We start from the raw sequence: 21,458 nt of genomic DNA, 5'->3' as shown, positions 1-21,458 counted from the left end.
CCCCAGTGCACAGGTTGCAGCCAACTCAGAACTGGGGGTGTTGTATGTGGGCAGTGTGGGCCTGGCTAGGTGTGATTCCAGTGCCAAGGTGATAGGAAAAAATACTGTTTTCCAAACATAGGGTCTGGGTAGAGCCTGAGACTCTGCATTTTATAAGCTCCTGGGTGGTACTGCTTATCCGGGGACCCCACTTGGAACATCAAGTTTTACACCCTGGTTGAACACAGTCGTCACCTGAGGAGCTTTGGACCCAGCTCACATGGATTGAATGTGAGTTTCCGGGACCCAGAGGCATCCCGTATTTTCCCAAAGCTCTGCCCCTGATCCTAATGTGCTTGGGTCCAGGGCTGCAAACACCCGGCTCTGAACCCCGCGGCCGTGGGGCCGGGGATGAATTCCTTTGTTCTCCGAACCTCAGTTTCTGTATCTGTAACATAGGGATGGTGTTGTGTCCTGGGGGCCTTGAATGGGACTCAGACTTGGCCAGGTGGTCTAGTGGGCACGTGACTCCCAGCTTTTATTCACCTGGACTGCCATGCACGAGGAAGCATCCTGGAAAAGTGCTGTTGTTACAGTAGCTGGAGTTCATTCTGGAGAGGGGGAGAGAGGAATCAGTGAAACAGGAGGACCACTCTGGGACAGGGCCCATGGGCCTCGTGGAAGACGGTCCTTGTCCCCATAGCATCCTTGGGGGTCCTACCAGACTCTGCCCTCAGCTCTGCCCTTCTCCTGCCCCCGGTATCCCATGGCCTTGCCATCCAGGAAGAAACAGGTCTGTTGGACAATCAGTTGCTTCCAACCTTTGGAACCTTGGAAAGACGTAGGCTGAAGCCCAGTCCCTGCTGCGTGGCCTTGGCGCAAATGACTTAATCTCTCTGGGCTCCTTTCTTCATCTGTGTAAAACAGGAATGATAAGGATCCCTCTAAGATCATTGTAAGGATGGAAACAGGCGTTATGTGTGCATGATAAATATTATTTTTATTGTACCAGCTTGAATGTGATAGGTGTTAAGAAATGAGGACTGCAGGGTCAGGTTGAAAAATGGAGAAATTAAAAAGAAAATTATTTTCAACATTTCAGATAACACCCAAATGCTGCCAACGGAAATCTGTTTCAGCTGTGACAGCACCGCCCCCAGGCTTCCAGACTCAGCAGGAAAGGGCCGCTTTCTGGAGCCATGGGCCCTGAAAACAGCACCCAGGGTTGTCAGAGCCCCGACGGCTGCGGGTCTCTGGGAAGCCGGGCTCAATCCAGTCTGACCAGACCCAGGGTGTTTGCTTGGGTGCTGGGGATTGTCTAGACAAGGCCTGGCCATGTCCGAGCATGCAAGACTCCGCCATGAGGCCTGACAGCTCCGTTTGGCGGTGGGCTGGGCCACACATTGGCGCCAGGACTGGGAGGATGACAGAGTGCTGAAATCTGCCCGAGACGGAGCTGTATCAGATTGTGCGGCTGCCAGCTCCACGCTCCATGCTCGGCGAGCACATCGTCGGTGACCGATGGGGAGATAGGAGGGCGGGCCTGACAGCCGTCAGCCTTGGAGCTGGCCAGACGCAGCTGGGGGCTGAGAAGTCGTCACTTCCCAGGTGAGCTCAAGTAGGAAGCAGCACTGGACCTGCAGGGAGGCCCCGATTCTATCTATGTCACCAACCAGGTGATGAGAGAATCGGCCAGGCAGGGAAGAGCAGGGGTCCAGATGCCAAACGTGTGTGTGGGCCCTCATGCACCCTGACTCGGATGCATGGATGCAGATAGACAATGGATAAACAGATCACAGAGACAGAGGTGGATGATGGATGTACAGATGGATGGATGATAGACAGTAGATAGATAGTGGATAGATAGAAAGATGATGGGTAGATAATAGATAATAGGGTAACTAGATGGGGATAACAGATTATATGGACATACGTGTATATGGCGATTGGGATAGTTTGAGCCATAATTGGATACTTGATTATATTGAAGAATTACTCATTTTTTTAGGTGTGAAAATGGTTCTCTCCAGAGAGCAGACCCATGGCCAGGCCTGGCCAGTCGAGTTCCTTCATGAATTGTTTGTCTATCTGCTGAGGAGAGAGTGACTTCCACTTAGTACTTGGATCTCCAAGATCCCCGCCCCCCACCAAAAATAAGTAGCAGAAGAGAGATAAACAAAACAAGATCTTCGTGCAATGCAGGTTTGTTATCCGCCAGTCACTCTCCTCGGTATAGAGAGATAGATGAACAAGGCAGGGGCTTGTGGGCAAAGGTCCCACCAAGCAGCAGACACAGCGCGCCCCCACCCCCACAGCGGCCACGTGTGGCTGTTTACATTTAAGTCATTGAAACCTGATGACATTCAAGATTCAGTTCCTCAGTTACTCCAGCCCCGTGGCAATGCTCTTAGGAGCCACACGTGGCCACCACCTGGGATAGTGAGGTTCTAGAAGCTTCCGTCATAGCAGAACATTATCCTGGACGGCCTGTGTCAGGGAGCCTGAGAACAGGTGCAGCTCCTGTCAGGGCAGTGAGCTGGGAGGTGCGGCCGTGCAGAGCGGGAGTGGGGCGAGGAGGGCTGTGTGCGGTGGGCTCGGGGGCAGCTCGGTCTCCATCCCATGGGGGCTAGCGGGAGAGCCCCCGGGCCCCAGCCCCACTGTCCTATCTAGGAGGAGCATTAGTCAGCCACTCACTCTATTCCTCCACCTCGAGGGCAGCGAGCGTCTTACCGTTTACTGGCTTCCTGGTTGGACTCACGACATGCAGGCGCTCCGGGTCTGCAGCTGCCGTTTCCTCTTCACGTGTCAGTGTGTGTCCCAGTGTCTCTCCCCATGTCTCCATCTCCAGCCGCCCCTGTCTCTGTGCCTGGCGTGCAAAGCAGGCTGGCGATACCACTGATTCCCCAATGGGGGCTGACCACCGCAAATGGCCTGAGCTCGGCCTGACTCTGGCCCATCACTGACGCCTCCCCCAGGCCTGTCCCCCAACCCGCCTGGACAGAGCCCTGACTCCCACGATCTCCTTCCACCCATGACCTCAACCTCAGAATGACCAAAATCTTCCCAAACTACCTTGTTCCAGCGACAGAGGACCCCAAGAAAGGCCCTTTCTACCCGGAACCACTGTGATGCCTGAGCTGAAATGGCTGGTCTGGAGCTGAGGTGAGTCCCTGCAAGAGGAAGGGCACCTTTCTGCCAGATGGACTCAATGCCCACGCCCTGGGTTTCAGGTCACTCTCACATCTTTTGAGATTTGAAGTACTATTGCATCTTGGCTAAATGTTTACTCTAGAACTGATGGAAGCTGCCTGTCTGCATTGACTTCTAAGGCATCTGGGCTCAAAATGGCTGTGGGATCTTAGTTCCCTGACCAGGGATCAAATTGAGGCGCCCCGCATCGCAAGGCAGATTCTTAACCACTGGGCTGCCAGGGAAGTCCCCAAATCACTTGTGTTACAAGTGCAGAAACTGAAACCCAGATTCAGATAGTGATTCAAGACTAGCCAAGGGCCCGACGAGGCCAAGTGTCACTTCCCTCCCCTCATTTGAGTCATCTAGTAAGTCCAAATCAAAAATGTTTATTTTCATGTCAAGTACGAAACTAGTCTAGGAAACAATTTTAAGTCATTAAAAACCCACACAAACAAAGAACCATTAAGAATGGTAAAAGAAAAACAAATAAGTAGTTATTCCTGTAAATAACCCATTAGAATTGATTTTTCAATGGATTCAACCACCTGCCTTTTAAATAGCACAGTGCTTGGTTTCTTTTAATTATTATTATTCCCAGGTGGCTCAGTGGTAAAGAATCCGCCTGCCAACACAGGAGACATGGGTTCCATCCCTGGGTAGGGAAGATCCCCTGGAGGAGGGCATGGCAACCCACTCCAGTGTTCTTGCCTGGAGAATTTCATGGACAGAGGAGCCTGGCTGGCCACAGTCCATCGGGTCGCCAAGAGTCAGACACCACTCAACTAACACTTTCACACTTCCATTCCCAAGTTAAGGCATATATTTTGCATCTAATTCAGATGCATAGATTCTTGGTAGGACTTTAAAGGGGGCGTTGATGACAACGTCTGTAAGAGCCAAGAGATGGAAGCCAGGGCTCGTCCTGTGAACCACGGAGCATATCTGTTTTCTCTGGGTTGGTCACTGAGGGATAAATCCCTTCCTGATAAGAGGACTTTACTGGGTAATTTTTTTTCCAGTCTTGGTGGGAGCACATTTTCTTGGAAGGAACCGTGAGTTTTTGGGGCAGAGGAGTAATTCTTTCTTAGAAGACTTTTTCTTCCTTAAGCCTTTCTGGAAACTAATATCCAGGCTGTGCCCACCTGGGAGTCCAGGGGATGCCCCGCTCGGAGGTGGCGAGGCACACGATGGGACACAGTGTCTGTGGCCCCTGCAACAAGAGTTTCAAAAACAGCAAATAACAGCCTTGAAGGAAAGCAATGTGTTTTTCCTCAACATAAGGTTTCCTCCCCCAAAACAGCGTCAGAGACTGTCGGAAGCTGGGCACCCTTCCAAAGGTTAGAGACGGGGCCAAAACATATCATTTTAGCCTTTTCCGTCTCGGAAATGTAGATGCCGTCTCACCACAGTTGCCAAAGCCCATCGCTTGAATGCAGCCTGGTGGGTGAGCTTCTGGGAACCAGGGCTGGGAGGCGGAGAGGAGCGCTCGCTTGTGCCAACTTGGAGCTGGCGGTGCAGCCTGCAGGGCCCAGTGGAGGCCCAGAGGCCGGGGAGGAGCAGACTGGGTGGAAAGGCCTGAGAAGTTAGCCCATATTTGCCGGCTTGTGGATAAGTGTATCTGCGGTCTTTTCCTGACTTCAGTATTTATCATTTTCCTTGCATGGTAGGGCTTCCCTGGTGGCTCAGCTCGTAAAGAATCCGCCTGCAATGAGGGGGACCTGGGTTTGATCCCTGGGTTGGGGAGACCCCTGGAGAAGGGAACGGCCACCCACTCCAGTATTCTATTATCCTGGCCTGGAGAATTCCATGGACTGTGTAATCCATGGGGTCGCAAAGAGTTGGACACGACTGAGCGGCTTTCACTTCACTTGCATGGAAAATCCCATCTCTCTTTCAAAGCATCAGGTGCTTGCCCACTGAGGGAGCTGAAGCACTGTGGAAGTTCATGGCAGGAGGGCACCCGACTGCGAGGGGGTCTGGACTAAGAGGCTGGGCTCTTCTCCAGCCTCGGGTTGAGCAGCTTTCTGGTGGGCAGCGACCACCTCTACTGCAGCAGAGGCCGCCAGCGCCCTGCCCTTGAGCCCTCACCCTGCCTAAACACACAACAGCTTCCCAGGGCAAGCTCCCAAGCCCTGCCTGAGGGCGTTCCTGGCCACAGCCTTCCTCTCCCAGCTCTTATAAGGCCCACCCTTCATACCTCTAATGGTTACTCTGGCACTGTTTGAAACTGCTTACTCCTCCTACCAACCCCAGAGGCAAGCTGTGTGATTCCCACTTTCCAACTGGGGCGGAGGGGACTCGGCCAGGGTCACACAGCTGGGAAATGACAAGAGCTGTGGCATTGACCCAGGTCCCCAGCTCCAGACCCAGCGCTCTGCCACTCCACCCAAACCCCAGCGGGGCCCGACCCTAGGACCTCGCTGGCCTTGTTGCTGTGACCTCCAACATATGGCCGTGACTGAGTCAGGAGAGGGAACGTTTATCTGTGTCTGTCCTGCAGTCAGATCAGCTGCCTTGTCTTCGGGCAGTGGCTGTACCATCTGAGTAGACACAACAAACTTTTAATAACTCTACACAACTCTAAAGCAGAAGTATATTTTTACTCTTGTGAGTCAGCCATTTATTTGTCAATAAAGGCCAGTAAAGGAAAAGGCCCAGGGGGCGTTTATAAACAGACGGTAGCCCCTAGAGACATCCCGGGGGAAGCCGAGCTGTCTAGAAATTCTCTGGACCCTGAAAACCATTCCACGGGAACAGACAAGCACGGAGCCATCTGGGAGACGGGCTGCAGAGGCACCAGAGGTGGAGGAGGTGTTCGGAGGAGGCAGTGTGGTGACAGCCCACGGGCCTTGGGCAGACCTGCCTCCCAGCCCCACTTAGGAATCTTGGGACAGAGTGAGTAGCTCACTGGGCCTCAGCTTCATCATCTGCCAACCCTTCAGGGCTCCATGGAGATTAGAGATCAGGTTCATGACGGGCGGTGCTTGAACGTCCCTTGTGACAGGGATCAGGGCGCTGGCGGTGACTGGGATGGCAGGGTGATGGGAACCGGGATTGATCAGTATTCATTCTCCAAAAGTGAGCTGAGTTAGCTGAATACCTGTTGCATACCAGGGGCTCGCCATGTACTGGGAAAGGAGGAGGAGGAAGCGAGTGTAAACGCACCCCCTCTGAAAAGAGCAAGACATGGAGGAACAAGAGTTCTGTCTCACTGGGATACTGTCTGGCAGGACGAACCTCAAAGGACACAGAACCCATAAGCAGCAGTTCCTTTTCTGGAGTGTCCCCAGTCTAATAGAGGGTTCTGTTCTACAAGAAGGCATGTGCAAGCCCACTTATAGCAGCGTTACTCCCAATAGTCAGGAACTGCCAACAGCTCAGGCTCCTGCCAGCAGAGAATGAAGAGGTTGTGGTCTCTTCATCTAGGAGAATATTACTTGGCAGTGAAGACAGACCAGCCACTGTCACACACAACCACGTGGGTGAACTTCCATCATAACACAAGAGAAAGAAGGCAGACATGCTGTGTAGGTCCATCTACACGACAGTCGAGAACAGATAAAGCTAACTGATGAGGACAGAAGTCAAAGCATCAGTTACCTCTAGGGTGGGAGAGTACTGACTGTCTGGTGATAGAAATATTCCAAATCATAGCCCCAGAGGTGATCCAGAGAGTGTCCACGTGTCTAAAATGTTATGGATCTTGTACCTACGTACGTTGTTGTTCTTTTTCAGTCATTAAGTCGTGTCTGACTCTTTTGGATCCCATGGGCTGCAGCATGCCAGGCTTCTCTGTCCTTCACCATCTCCCGGAGTTTGCTCAAATTCATGTCCATTGAGTTGGTGATGCCATCCAGCCATTTCATCCTCTGCCACCCCCTTCTCCTGCCTTCAGTCTTTCCCAGCATCAGGGTCTTTTCCAATGAGTCAACTCTTCTCATCAAGTGGCCAAAGTACTGGAGCTTCAGCTTCAGCATCAGTCCTTCCAATGAATATTCAAGGTTGATTTCCTTTAGGATTGACTGGTTTGATCTTCTTGCTGTCCAAAGGACTCTCAAGAGGCTTCTCCAGCATCATGGCTCGAAAGCAGCAATTCTTTGGTGCTTAGCCTTCATTATGGTCCAACTCACATCCATATGGGCTTCTCTTGTGGCTCAGCTGGTAAAGAATCCTCCTGCAATTCAGGAGACCTGGGTTCGATCCCTGGGTTGTGAAGGTCCCCTGGAGACGGGAACAGATACCCACTCCAGTATTCTGACTTGGAGAATTCCATGGACTGTATAGTCCATAAGATCGCAAAGAGTCTGACACGACTGAGTGACTTTCACTTTCACTCACATCCATAATGACTACTGGAAAAACCATAGCTTTGACTATACAGAGCTTTGTTGGCAAAGTGAGGTCTCTACTTTTTAATATGCTATCTAGGTTTGTCATAGCTTTTCTTCCAATGAGCAAGCGTATTTTTATTTCATGGCTGCAGTCACCATCCAATACATGCCTTTAAATGTAATTTTAACAGATGTATTTCATTAGGACTCTTTTGTTTGAAGATGACAAAAACACAACACACCCTGGCTTAAGTAAATTGGCTTAAGAATTGATCAGCTCCTCTAATCAGATGTCTGGGGCAGGGGGAGCCTCAGAGACTCAAGTACTGTTCTCTGCCCACCTTATCCCCCATCTTCTCTTTTTTCTTCCGAGAAAAAGTGTGTGTCAGTCACGCGGTCCGACTCTTTGTGACCCTGTGGACTGAAGCCCACCAGGCTCCGCTGTCCATGGGATTCTCCAGGCAAGAATATTGGAGTGAGCTGCCATTCCCTTCTCCATCCAAGAAAAAAGAAACCACCAAACTGACACTGTCCTCCTTGATACAGTCAGATGGTGTGGAGAGAACTGAAAAGGGAGAAACTTCTCCCTGGGTGACTTTTGGGTCAGCTCCCTCAACCCACCGAAGGCAGGAACCACAGCCACAGGCATCTCCAGGCTCCCATGTTTCTCAAGAAGATAGCACTTCCTCCTCAGTGATTAAAACCCTGTGGTGGACTCTCATTGGTCCAACAGGAATCATGTGTCTGAGGCTGGGCCCAATCATTGTGTCCCAGGGTGGAACCCGATCCACCTGCAACCCCTGGAGGAATCCCAGGTTGCCAGCTCCAGTTTTTTCTGGTCCCTCCAACAAAGATTTGTGGTTTTCTTTTTAGTCTCTCCCCAAGCACCTGTTGTTACCTCCTGTTATAGCTACAGAAGGATGATGAGTTAGTAGGGGCATCAAGAAGGGTAAAGACTGTTGAAGAAGGAGAAGACTCAGAGGGAAGAAATGGTGTCTGGAGGGCTGCAAAAGAGACAATTAGACTATGCGTAATAATTATTGTTTACAAGGCATCACAGTCCTCATCTCTTTGTTCCTCTATCAAAACCCTGAGAGAGGAGGAGGGGGTTCAGGGCAGGGATTACGTCCCACTCAACAGGGGAGACGGACTTCAAGGAGGTGAAGTGCCTGTCTGCACTCACTGCTTAGATTATGAAGAAGAGGAGGAGAAGGACCCAGACTTTCTTGCTGCCTCTCCCAGTCTCCCTCCTCCCCTGCTTGCCAAAGCATCAGCCAGCAGGGAAGTGTGAGGTTTCTTCTTCTTCTTCTAAGTCGCTTCAGTCGTGTCCGACTCTGTGCGACCCCATAGACGGCAGCCCACCAGGCTCCCCGTCCCTGGGATTCTCCAGGCAAGAACACTGGAGTGGGTTGCCATTTCCTTCTCCAAGGCATGAAAGTGGAAAGTGAAAATGAAGTCGCTCAGTCGTGTCCGACTCTTAGTGACCCCATGGACTGCAGCCTAACAGGCTCCTCTGTCCATGGGATTTTCCAGGCAAGAGTACTGGAGTGGGTTGCCATTGCCTTCTCCTAGTGTGAGGTTTACCAAAGCACAAACCACCTCTCCATGATCTCATTAATATTTTCCTTTAGGTTGACTCTGGTTTTTACTTTAATAATTTTTAAAAGTGAACTTTGAAGAATTGCTGACAATGGACTATCAGTACCTCTTTGATATGTAGATTGTAACCAAAAGCAGATAAAGAAAGGGAAAACAGTGTTACTCAGCCCTAGCTAGACAATGTTACCTGCCCACAGCTCCACCTTCACGCCCAGGCCTTGGTCTGCTTTCCTTACAGGAGAAGATCCGCAGGTGTCAGAGGGAGTGAAAGACAGCCGACCTTGATGCCTTTGGATGGAGTGGAGGAGAACAGGAAGGGGCATTTCTCACTTTCTCACTGGGTGACTCATGATATGTAACACTCAAAATCAAATATGGGAAAGCATGTTTATTATTATGGTTGTGTGTTCATTTTCAGAATGTCTCTGCTTTTTCCTGCCCCATCATTCCTTCTGGGTCTTAGTACATGATGGAACAAGGTCCTGCCACTGCAGCATTTGATATCTTGTAACTGTGGTGCCAAGTAAAAAAGCCTATGTGGGGAGGCAGGGAGGGAGAGAGAGATGGGAGGGGCAATTAATACTCAGAGAATGGAGTTAAACATAGGGCCACAGGGGATATTTTAAGGTACAAAAAGGAAATATTAAGGCTATCAAAATGTAAAATAAATTGTTTTACTAGAATTGACTCTATGACATTTTTAAGAAGATACATAAACCCTAAGAAATTGCATTTTTGGGGGGAAGAGAAACTTGTTAACTATAAGAATGTGATCATCAAAATCCAAAATGTGGGAAATCCCACATGATAAATGATGTTTCTTCAACAGATAAATTGCCAGAAGAAAAAAAAGAAATCAAAGGACTAAAAGCCACCCAATGTATAGCTTTGTTTAAATCCTGATTCAAAGAACCCAGTTTTTAAAAATTATGAAAAAATGGGGGGAAATGACTCACGATTTTTATGACATTGAGGAATTTATTACCAATTTGTAATCAGGGTATTGGACACCTTTAAAGAGTCTTTCCTCATGTTTTAGAGCTATGGGCAGAAATATAGAAGAATGAAATGATACAAAATCAAGCCTTCATCTCAGAGGTAAAGTTGATATGGAACTGATAACTGCTGAAGTCTGGTGAGTAGGACATGCAGACATTCTCTACTCTTCTGTGTGTTTTAAAGGTTCCAGGATAAAAAGTTTGAAATAATTCAGCCTTTACAAACATGTCGGAAGGCCCTCCTAAGTTCCATTCTCCTAAATGTGTGGAGACCGGTCCTTAAAACCATCTTCCAGGTGCTGAAGTAAAAAGATGCATCATTCTTGTCCATCGCCCGGCCAACAGCATGCGCTCCTGGACACAGAGGTGGGGGGGCCCTGGTCCTGGATTTGGGGAAGGGGGTCCTGACGGGTCTTCAAAGGGGGCAGGTTTTGCCTGTTTCACAGCCCACTGAGAATTCACAGTTCTCTAATTGTGAACCAAACATGAACTTTTTTTCAGCTAGGGAACTCATTTATGCTTGGCAAACGGCAACATCTCATTTCAAAGCCAGGAAGGGAGGACTTTAAAAGATTTAAAACCCAGCTCCAAAAGTTCCTTGGACATCAAATAGCTTTTTCGAAACAAGGTTTTGATGAGTTAAGAGCAAATGAATCAGAAACATATGGATTAAATTCCCCTTAAAATCCGCATGGGTTTAAAAAATGAAGGGGAATGGAGCTTGGCAAATATCTTTTTTGGTTTTATCAGACCCCAAGCATTTTAAAAACAGTGCAAGATGGCTGGCAAACCCAACATGCAGCTGAATTCATCCTGTGATAATGGCGGGTCTCGAGAAGGACCCGCTGCACAAGTTGGGGACACCACGCAGGGCAGCTGTTAGCGTCCCCTCCCCTGGTGAGCAAAGGCCCCCCCTCCATACGCCAAAACTCTGTGAGCAGAGAGCTCCAGCAGACGGCTCCATAAAGGGATTCTGGTCCGTGTGGCCACTCGCTCTTCTTGTTAACTGCATGACAGGAAATTAAGAGAAATCACAAAAAGGCAGCGTTTCCATTCTGTTCAGGTGTGCGTGCTGTTGTGTGACTTTGTGATTCCATGAAACGCAGCTCACCAGGCTCCTATGTCCATTGAATTTCCAGACAAGGACACTGGAGTAGGTTGCCAGTTCAGGTTCCCACCTCCGATTAGAGATGTCCTCCAAGTCTCCCTCCCAACCTCCGCCAAAGCCCCCTTTGGGGGAACTCAGATGGCTCTCAGCTAAAGAAAGTAGTGCAATCTTGGCTCTGCACTGAGATGGGCCTGCCACAGGTTCGGGACAAAACCCCAGTGCGTGTTCTGTAAGGAGGTCCCTCCAGAGGGAGGCCTGTGGCCAGGCGGATACGTGGAGGTCCCTCTGAGCAGACCCCAGGCATGAGACAGCGGAGCAGCCCTCAACCAGCCCCAGAGAACTCCTTCTATTACTTGTGAGGAGAAAGGCTGAGGGCCCAGGGCCCCTGGGGTCACCTGTCGAGACACGCAGCAGTGACGCCGGGGTGTGGGAGCTGAGGTTCCCGATCCCCAGGTCACACTCAGGCTGCATCTCAGAGCACCACCAGGAACCATTCTGGAGCACGACTGACATCAAGCATCCTCAAGGATGGTGTCCTGGGAGAGGTGCAGAAACACATCCATCGGTGGTCCCCTGCTCCCAGAATAAGCCCCAGTTCTCAGCTTTCGTGTCACGCTGTCTGCAGGGTCACCGCATCCACCCTGCGCACAGAGGACCCGTCCAAGAGGCGGATGGGAGAGCGCTGAGAGGAGGGAAGCCGGCCCGCCCCCCAGCTCCACCGCGCAGAGCCATCATGCGGCGCGGAGCGAGCTGCCAGGGACCCTGTGGCCCAGCTGGCTCACCTATAAAACAAGGATGCTAATGGCTCCCATCCGAATGCAGTTGGAGGGACTGCTTGAGTTTCTCCATGTGAGGCTGTTGGCGTTGGTCTGGCCCGGGGACCCGCTATGCCTGCCCACGGTGCTGATGGTGACGTGGTGCCAGTCACTGCAGATAAATGACCTCACCCCACTCCATCCTCACCACCGCCTTGATGTTATCACCCCCACTTGAGGGGTGAGAAATCCGAGGCTCCAGGAGGCTGAATAACTTGCTAACGAGCTGCGCAGCCAGATTTCCAGATCAGATAGGGCGGGCTCCCCAGCCGCCTGCACCCCGAAGGCACCGCTGCTCCAAGGCGCATGGGCTGGGTGTTCAGCCTGGGCTTGGCCCCCTCAGCCAGCTCTGCGTCATGGACCAGCTGTGTGACCAGTCGCCACAGGCCTGTCTGAATCCAAGTCCATCCACTCTCCTTAGCCGAGGAGAGGTCGAGGGGTAAAGCAGAGACACCCCGCCATCTTAAGTGCAGAGTCCAAGCCCAGCCCACCACCCCCTCCCCCCTAACCCCAAGAAGATTTGTTCACTGAGTCTCAGTCCCCTCATCTGTAAGATGGGCCTGTCATTAGTATTTACATCCCAAGGCTGGGAAAAATAAATCAGAGAAGGCCTGTACTTCTCTCACTGGGCAGAGTTCCCAGCATGGCTAATTGCCCGATAATTATGGAGGCTCAGGCCTGCGTTGTCCCCCACCCTCCAGCCTCCGCCTCCACGAGGACAAGGTGTCTGCACAACAGAGTCCTTCACAGGCAACAGTGTCCTTTCCGTAGCCCAGCCTTGCGCCTCCCAGAACCTGTCTAGGGTCCAGGCACAGAAACGCAACGACATGCAGGGGCTCCCTGTGTCTGTCTCCGCTGACACTCTCACGCTGGCCTGCCTGGCTGTTCTGCCTGGGAACATGCAAGCGGCTGCATCTCGTCATGCTTCAAAGTCCGATACCAGCCCCGTCACTTCAGTTCTAAGATGCCACCAAAGACGGGGTCCTATAGATGGGACACCTGATGGGTATGGACTCAACCTCCCCCCACCATGGTTCTCCCATCTGTAAAACAGAGCCAGTAACACCTGCTTCTACGGGGCAGTACCAAGAACACAGCAAGTGCTCAGTAAATGGTCCACCTGCCATGGGAGACTAACTCTCCATCTAGTTTCACACCAAGCGCCAAGAAAACTGTAGATCAAACCATACCCCAAAGGCGCAGGGATGAGCCTGGCCCTGGGCTTGCTTCAGATGAAAAAGAGCTTGCTTTTGCTATGTCAAGATCACAAACCTATTACACTTTTAAAACCCAAAGAGGAGACTCGGGCCCTTTGAAGCCAACGTAAATACAACTGTTTAACAGCTTATTTTAACTATCCAATGGGAAGCCAGTTGCTTAAATGGATTCACGTTGCCAGCAATCTCTCTCTGCGACATGGTATTTGTTAGAAATCAGGATTTCACTTCACAAACCGTCCTGCGGTCGCCTCCGCTTTGTCTCTTAACAGGGCTGTCTTTATGTGAGTTTTCTTTGGCTTCCCAATAGAAGAGTAACAGATTCCTTTTGAAGTTTTTTTATTGATGAATGAGCCGCTATAAATAACCCTCCATGGCAGCCGCCCGATCTCTGAAGTTTACTCTGGAATAATAGTAGCAGTGGGAATGAAGGGCAGTTCACAGCAGCGTGTCATGAAATACTTTAATGGGCTTCATACTGTTTAACTTAATCTTTACAGATGTAAAAACAGAAATACAATTATTTTAACAACTATTATTACATATTGCTTTGCTAATGAAAACAAAGTCCTAGGAAGCACCGGGAGACACTGAGGGAATCCTTATGACCCTCATGGAACTATGCTGGGTGCTGGTGGGGATGGGATCTGGGGACGGAGGGAGAGTCAGGGACGGAGCATCTTGGCTCTCCCACAGGTCTCTTTCTGCCTCCCAGCTTTGACACACACACACACACACACACACACGCAACCACACACACACACATGCAACCACAGAACACATCCTAATGATGCTGTCATACCAAGTGCAGCTTCTCGGAGCTGATTTCAGGCTCAGCTCTGCAGTATGAATTATGGGGCCCATGGAGAATTTCTGTTGCTGGGAAAGACAACCGCTTGCTCTTAATGGAGCTCGAAGGACTTTTCCTGTTTCTCACAGTCCCCAGCTGCCACCCCGCCTCCTTGATCCCAGCCCTCCCACCCCCGCCCCCTCAACTCCAGCTTCCAAGGAGCATCCTCTCGCCAGAGGGGACTGGGATACAGCTCACTCGCAAACCCATAAATCCAGAGGTCGCGCCTGCAGTCTGAACCTTCTCCCTGCCCCTCTGGGAAGTCGCAGAGATTAAATATGGAACCCCTGGGTCTCGTCCACTGCACTGTGAAGACCGCCCTCCCCTTTGATTCTTCGGGGAGGTCTCTGCCTGCAGAGGCGCATCCAGAGTCCAGACATGCCTGTTTCTCATGAGCTGTGGCCTAACCCCCCTCCCGCACTCCAGACTGGGAGCGGGGGGCCCCCATGCAACCCCCCGCTGTATAACTTTATGCCTTCTCCTCTCTGCTTCTTGGAGCAGTCCTCGCCAGTGAAACTAGGAGCTTGCCTGAACCCCGAACCCTTCAGGAAATGACAGGATTGGGCAGGGAGACGTCAAAAATATGTATTTTGAAAGCTCAGCTGGAGACAGGGGCTTGTACCCATGGCAAGCAGCAGATTTGCCCAGTAGTCAGCAGCCGCTCTGGATTCTCACAGCCCCCACCCCGTGGACCAGGGGCAGTGGGCAGATCCTTGAGAGCAAAATAGAGGGCAGCTCACTCCCAGGGAAAAAGAGCCAGACTGGGACCCTGGATGCCTCTCTAGGTCTGCCCAGGTTTACCCATCAGGTGAGCCCCACCACCCGCCCGCCCTGGGCTGAGCAAGTAAAGGGGTGAACAGCCTTGTGTGGAGAAAAGCACCAGGAATCAGATAAGCACTTTCCCGGGATCATTCTACAAGTGTTCACTGTCTGCTCCGCACCAAGCGTTGGATCACAAGCCAAGGGACGTTCACTCTGGCAGGAAAGCCAGGCGTGGAGAAATGCAATCCTGTAACAAACATTTTTGGAGGCCTGCTAAGTGGCAGGCTCTAGGCTGGACATGATAGGAAAAAAGGGGCACAGCAGAGAATGATGTGACCTTTGCCCTCAAGAGCGCATTGCATCGTGGGGAGGGACAGATGCAAAACTCATTACTGGGCAAATAATTACTTAATTGCAGTTGGGATAAGTACTCTAAAGAGCTGCAGAATCCTCTAAAAGTGTGTGAAAGGGCAAGCAAAGAGAATCAAGCTGTGCATCCCTCAGGCTGAGGCGGAGTGCGTGAAATGCGGCTCGTCTAAACTAAGATGTGTGGTTAGCACAGGATACACACTGGACTTCCAAGACTTGGTGCCAAAAAGATGTAAAGCATGTCAATAATTTTTATATTAAACCACATGCTGAAGTGGGATCAAATCCAGGTCTCCATCTGAGCCACCAGGGAAGCCCAGTACCTTGGATAGGTGGGGTTAAATAAAATAGACCCCTGAAATGAACTTTACTTGTTTCTTTTCACTTTTTCTTTTTTAAGGTGGCTCCTAAAAATTGTCAAATTACTCTTCTTCAGCTCGCTGGGCTAGAAGATCCAAAAATGCATCCCTGAGCAAGAGGCTTTCTGTGGCCCTTTAGCTTGAAAATCCCAGAGAGATGGGAAGGAGATAGAAATATGGCCTATGCCACTAACTCTGTTCTTTGGGTGTGGAGATCACACAGAGGAACTAACCAGGGTTTCTCAAATCTCAGGGCTGTAGAGTCAGATAATTCTCCATTGTGAGGGGCTGTCCTGTGCTCTATAGGATGTTCACAGCATGTCTGGCCTCAACCCCCTAGCTGCTGCTAGCACCCCTCCCCTGGTTACAAGAACCTAAAACGCCTCCAGACACTGCCAACTGCCCCAGGGGTAAGACTGCCCTGGTGAGAACCAGCCCGCTCGACCAGTGTGGGACCAGGTGAAGATTCTGCATTAGAATCCCCAGCGTCTCCGGTAGAGGGGTCTGGGCAGCTCAATTTGTCAAGCTCACTGGAAGGTTCTGACATGCAGACCCCACTGAAGGCCTCATGGAGGATGCTGTCTGCTAGGAGGTGTGTTCCCTGCCTGTCTCTTCCACTTCAGGAGGTGAGGAGGTATTCACCCTGTAGGCTCCCTGCTTTCACGCTTGGTCGGGTGATACAGAAGAGTGGCTACGAGCTTTAAAGACAGGAATGCTTGCCTGGGTGTGGTGCTTTGTCAAGGATCTGCTTTGCAAACCTGGCCGGGGCGGGGGGGGGGTTGAGTACTGGTAAAATATCAGTAATAAAATGGACACAGTGCTCCCCAGCTCCCAAGTTTACCTCAAGATGAAAGAGATTGTGCACACAAGACCTCAGGACGGAGTCTGACGATGGAGGGTGCCGCAGAGCCGGAGAGCCTGGGTCCAAACCCAGCTCTGCCACGCATGGGTCATGGGACCCTGGGAAGTGACTAAGCTCTCTGAACCTGCTACCCTGCCTGTAAAAGTGGGGAAACTACCGTCCCTAGCTCACAGACCCAGGAAAAGTAAATGAGTGATCATATACATTGAGTCCTTACACCCCAGCAGAGCCTGAGTACTCCGCAAACACTGCAGTGATGACTAGCCCTCAGAGATCTTATCACTCTTTTGTTGGCTTAAGTTTTTACTGCAAACACTCCTTCAATTATACAGGAAGAATTTGCAAGCCGCTCACAGGATCTTTACAAAGGCTACAGCTTTTGGTAGCCTGGTCCCAAGCTGCCAGGACCACAGAGCTGGCCACCGCAGAAGCTGCCGCCTCCAGCAGGACCTGAGAACTTCAAATCCTGGGTGGTTTTCACAGCTCCGGGTCTCAGGACCACTCCCGTGATCCACAGCATCCAAGCAGGTACACGACCCCGCCTCCTGGCCCACCTGGCTCCCAAGGCCACACCTGTACATCTGGTGGTGGGCCCTGGCCTAGCACACAGGTGAGCAAGGGCCACCTTCTTTTCTTTTAGTATTTGAAAGATGAGATAGAAAGAATGGGAATCTAACAGGAATTGGAAAGTGTTTAAAAGATTTTGAGTAACCATAAATATCAACAGGGCCCTCACTGGTGCCTGTCAATATACTTCGCTGAATATAAGCCCCTCAAGGATAGGACCCGGGCCTGGGCTGTTTATGTATGACTAAGGTGTGCCACAGGCCTGGCACTTAATAACTATTTGGTGGATGAAGAATATCAAACTATTCTGATGACAAAGGCACTTGGAACAAGTTCCTGATTGTGGGAAAATAGAAACGTTTTTACTTCTTTCTGGGAATCCCTACACATATGTGCATCCTTTACCCCGAGCTGAGTGTGGGTCGATACTGGTGAGGCACTAGCTCAGGCAGCAAAGACGGTGTGAAAGAGAACAGGCACTTTAGGATCCGGTGGCCTTGATTCGTCCTCCATCATGTGGGGAGACTATTTTGATCAAGTGGAAATTGAGTACAAATGTGGATAAATAAGAAGAAAGAATAAGAGGCGAACAACCCCTTTGCACGATTCCTTCCTCCCTGGAGATGCGCCTGAGGGCCTTGGAACCGCGATATGTGGCTCACGGTCCTGGCTGCAGAGCAGACCCTCCTGCGGAGCCTTCAGAAACATGCCATCTGGTCCCCCCACAGACCAGCGGAGTGGGAGCCCTTGGGAGCAGGACACAAACACTGGGAGGTCATCCTGTATCAGAAGGGTGAGCACGCGGCCCCTGGATTTGCTCTCACCCCACATGGAAAGCCAAGGAACCCCTGGAACAAACAGCAGAGACAAGAAATGAAACACACTGGAAATAGATGTATTTCTCCTGAATCCCATTTTCCTTATGTCACTGAGTGGCCCTTACTCAGATACTGGGCTATCCCTAGGCTAACAGTGTCTCCCATGCCCAAGGAAGGGAAGGAGTCGTCATTGCAGGGTGCTCCGGGCACCAGCAAGAGCCCAGCATGAATTATTCATCACTGTCTCCGTGCCCCGCCCCCCCATCATGCTCTCAAGATGGAGCCCACAGGGCAGACACAAAGTCCAAAAATGTGGGAAAGTTTATTTATTTCTCCAAAACATTCCTGATTTGTAATGTGCTTTCTAAAAATGTTCTAGCTGACCCAGCCCCTGCTATATTTAGACACAGCATTTAAAGAAATGTTCCTTACCCTTTATAAGGCGGGCCATGAAACATGAATTTAGGAAAAGCGGCTCCCCAGTCTGGTCCCTTTGTCCCTGGGAGAGGGGTGGAGCCTCTCCTTACAGTAGCATGATCTTGGTGCTCGGAGCCCGAGCGAGGGGGGCAAAAATAAAGAGTTGCATTCATTCCCAGGGCCCTTGAGTTCACAATGGCTGGATGGCCAGCCCTGGGAAGCCCCTTCTAAGCTCCCGGGCAAAGCAAGGAAACACCAAAGGACTGGCTCTCCTCTGTGAAAATCGCTCTCCTGTGGTTTCCGAGGATCCCCTGCCGGGTATGACAGCTTTTTTTTTTTTTTTGCTTTTGGTTTCGTGTTCAAATGGTTGGATCATCTCAAGAGCTGTAAGACTGCAAGGAAGAGATGAAATGGCTGCCAGCCTGCCCTGGAGGAAGAGCTGAAGAAGTCCGCCCAGGAGGCTCCCACCACCTAGGAATTAGGAACGCGAGCAGGACTGTGGGTTCATGATTTTGTTACAAAACTGAGACATCACAAATGCGCTCGTAAAACAAAAGTGTTTAGATTAGAGGCTACGCCTGTATACAGAGATGAGACCTCCCATTTACCGAATGCTTCCTGCACGCCAGATATTTTATGTATATATATTTACTGTTTTGGGCTTCCTTGATGGCTCAGACGGCAAGGAATCCGCCTGTAATGCAGAAGACAAAGTTTCAAACCCTGGGTCAGGAAGATCCCCTGGAGGGGGCATGGCAACCCACTCCAGTATTCTTGCCTGGACAATCCCATGGTCAGGGGAGCCTGGCAGCTACGGTCCATGGGGTCACCAATTTAGTTCTGACAGCTGCCCGGTGCTGAAGGCTTTAGTACTAGTCCATTTTGCTGGTGAGAACTAGGAACTTAGACCCATCATAAAACTTACTCCTCACAACAGCTTGACGAGGCGGTTACTAATGTTGCTCCCATCTGTACAGATGAGAAAGCTGAGGCACAGAAGGGTTAAGTCATTTTGCTGATGTCACACAGCAACTGGGTTATTAGCGGAGCTGTATTATTAGCCTGTGTCTGGTGGGCACAGTCTTGATGAGGTTAACATGCTCCTTCACCTGAACCTCGAATCACTGAATGGTAACGAGTCTTAAGACATTAATGGGAGGGTTTTCCTCGCAGTAGGTGTGTCTGGAGAGACCTGGGAATGTGTGGAGCAGAAGAAGGTGACCACTGCCTGGGAAAGAAGTGTGACCCCGGGAGAAGGGTATGCGCAATGTTCACTTTGCACAGGATGGGGACCTGAGTCCAGCTTTAAGCTAGGTGTTGTCCAGGGTGACATGGGCTTGTGAGCAGCAGGGGGCCACCCCCCTTCCCAGAGGCCCAACCTCACTGCTGGGCTGGGATACTCCCTTCATCTCCCTCCTCTGGACTCCGGCTGGAGGACACCCACACCAGCATGTGGGCCACAGGTTCTGGAAGAGTTAGACAGCATCTGTCATGTTCTGCCTACTACCCAGGAAGGAACAGCTTTGTTTTAAATGCTTGACAAACACAAACGGATACAAACTATGTGCAGTCATCCCAGGCCCCAGCAACTCAGTAAGACATTCTGATCTTGGCCCTTGGACGTCAACAGTGTGGTCCAGGTTCCAGAGGAAAGACCCCCCTGCCCACTGTCCTGGCCATGCTCTGTTGGAATTGTCCCCACTGTGGCATGTTCTGTACCCTTCTCTGCCCCTACAGGCTAACCCCTATGGACTGCTGTTACCTGGGCTCCCTGTAGGCTGGACTTCTGGTGGGTTTAGCCATCGGAAGCACCATGGTGAGGGTGGAAGACAGAAGAGGAGTTGGGTGTCCCTACTCTGCTCCTGTCAGTGCTGTGGCCGCATCTACACTCATTCCACCCACTCCCCTGAAAAGAGTCCCTCCACCCCAGTCTCCTTCCAGTGGCTCATCTAAGTCAGGTTCTGTTTCCTCCTGGAACCCTGATTTTCACACTGATAGAAAAGGGAAGTTGTGACAAATCTTTGTCCAGTTGGGCCCAGGCCCCACCACTCACTGTGACCCTCTCTAGGTCACTGTACCATCTATGGGGATCTGTCTGACCCTGCAGAACCCCGAGTCTGGGGCAAAGACAAAAGACAAATGTAGATGAGAACTTGCCACTTGGGTATTCAGGTATACAAATTGCTTGAAATGTGGATTAAAAAAAAAGGTTTTACTTTTCCAACAAACTCATGCTCTTCAATTTTAATAATGAAGCTGGATTATGATCATGTATATTTTTGACTGTATGAAACAACCCCTGCTTCATGGAAATAAGATTCTAGCTGCTGTGAAGCACACCGAGTTATGACGCTCACACAGGCGTGTGCGTTCCTGGCCACGGGCTCCGGCCTTTGGCTGTAACAATAAAATCCAGTGTGGCTGATTCATTAACCCACACGTGGATAGACAATGAGCACTCTTAGTGAAACGCTAGAGACCGCAGGTAGGCTCCTTTCCAGAGAGGTGCGATTGTACTGGAAAATGGCAGACATATCCTGTTCCTCCGGTTCTGGAAAACCTCGTGGGGCATGTGAGAACCAGGAGGCCATCAGCTTCCACAGGAGCCAGGAAATACCCAAGAAAGGAAAACACAAAGGCCCTTGCAGAATCCCCAAACCCTTGCAAGAGTCCAGGAAGTAAAGGTCTCAGATGTGTATGTCTTCCAAGACTCTCTTATAATGTCTTTGTTAGTTTCACTGCTGCTGCTGCTGCTAAGTCGCTTCAGTCGTGTCTGACTCTGTGCAATCCCAGAGACGGCAGCCCACCAGGCTTCCTCATCCCTGGGATTCTCCAGGCAAGAACACTGGAGTGGGTTGCCATTTCCTTCTCCAATGCATGAAAGTGAAAAGTGAAAGTGAAGTCGCTCAGTCATGTCTGACTCTAGTACTGGAGTGGGATGCCATTGCCTTCTCCGGTTAGTTTCACTATAATCGTGCAAGAAACTAAATAATTCCTTGTTCAAATTCTATAGCAAAACAAAATCTTTCCAAAAGTGCCAGTACTTGGGTTATTCTAAAAGAAATCAGCATTTGATCCGAGTCTATCTGTCTCAACTACGCAAAAAAGATGAATTTCTGACCATTTGTGTGTGTAGAAAGTATATATACACACGTATATATACACATATACAGATATGTACATGTGTACATACATACATATACACTTACTTATCA

The 21,458-nt window shown here is 50.5% G+C and overlaps 1 protein-coding gene and 1 long non-coding RNA gene across 2 annotated transcripts in view; both read left to right on the top strand.

Moving 5' to 3' along the window:
• MTHFSD (methenyltetrahydrofolate synthetase domain containing) overlaps positions 1 to 21,458 on the top strand; it is a 249,990-nt gene that overhangs the window by 188,663 nt on the left and 39,869 nt on the right. The gene's annotated exons all lie outside the window — the stretch shown is intronic.
• LOC133230065 (uncharacterized) lies at positions 511 to 12,403 on the top strand. Its single transcript, XR_009730728.1, has 3 exons — positions 511 to 1,587; positions 3,062 to 3,141; positions 9,340 to 12,403. It is a non-coding gene; the product is annotated as an uncharacterized LOC133230065 (long non-coding RNA).

Source organism: Bos javanicus, chromosome 18, assembly GCF_032452875.1.
Source record: "Bos javanicus breed banteng chromosome 18, ARS-OSU_banteng_1.0, whole genome shotgun sequence".
NCBI lineage: Eukaryota > Metazoa > Chordata > Mammalia > Artiodactyla > Bovidae > Bos > Bos javanicus.
The sequence above is the reverse complement of the archived record's forward strand: the minus strand, read 5'-3'. Positions and strand labels throughout refer to the sequence as shown.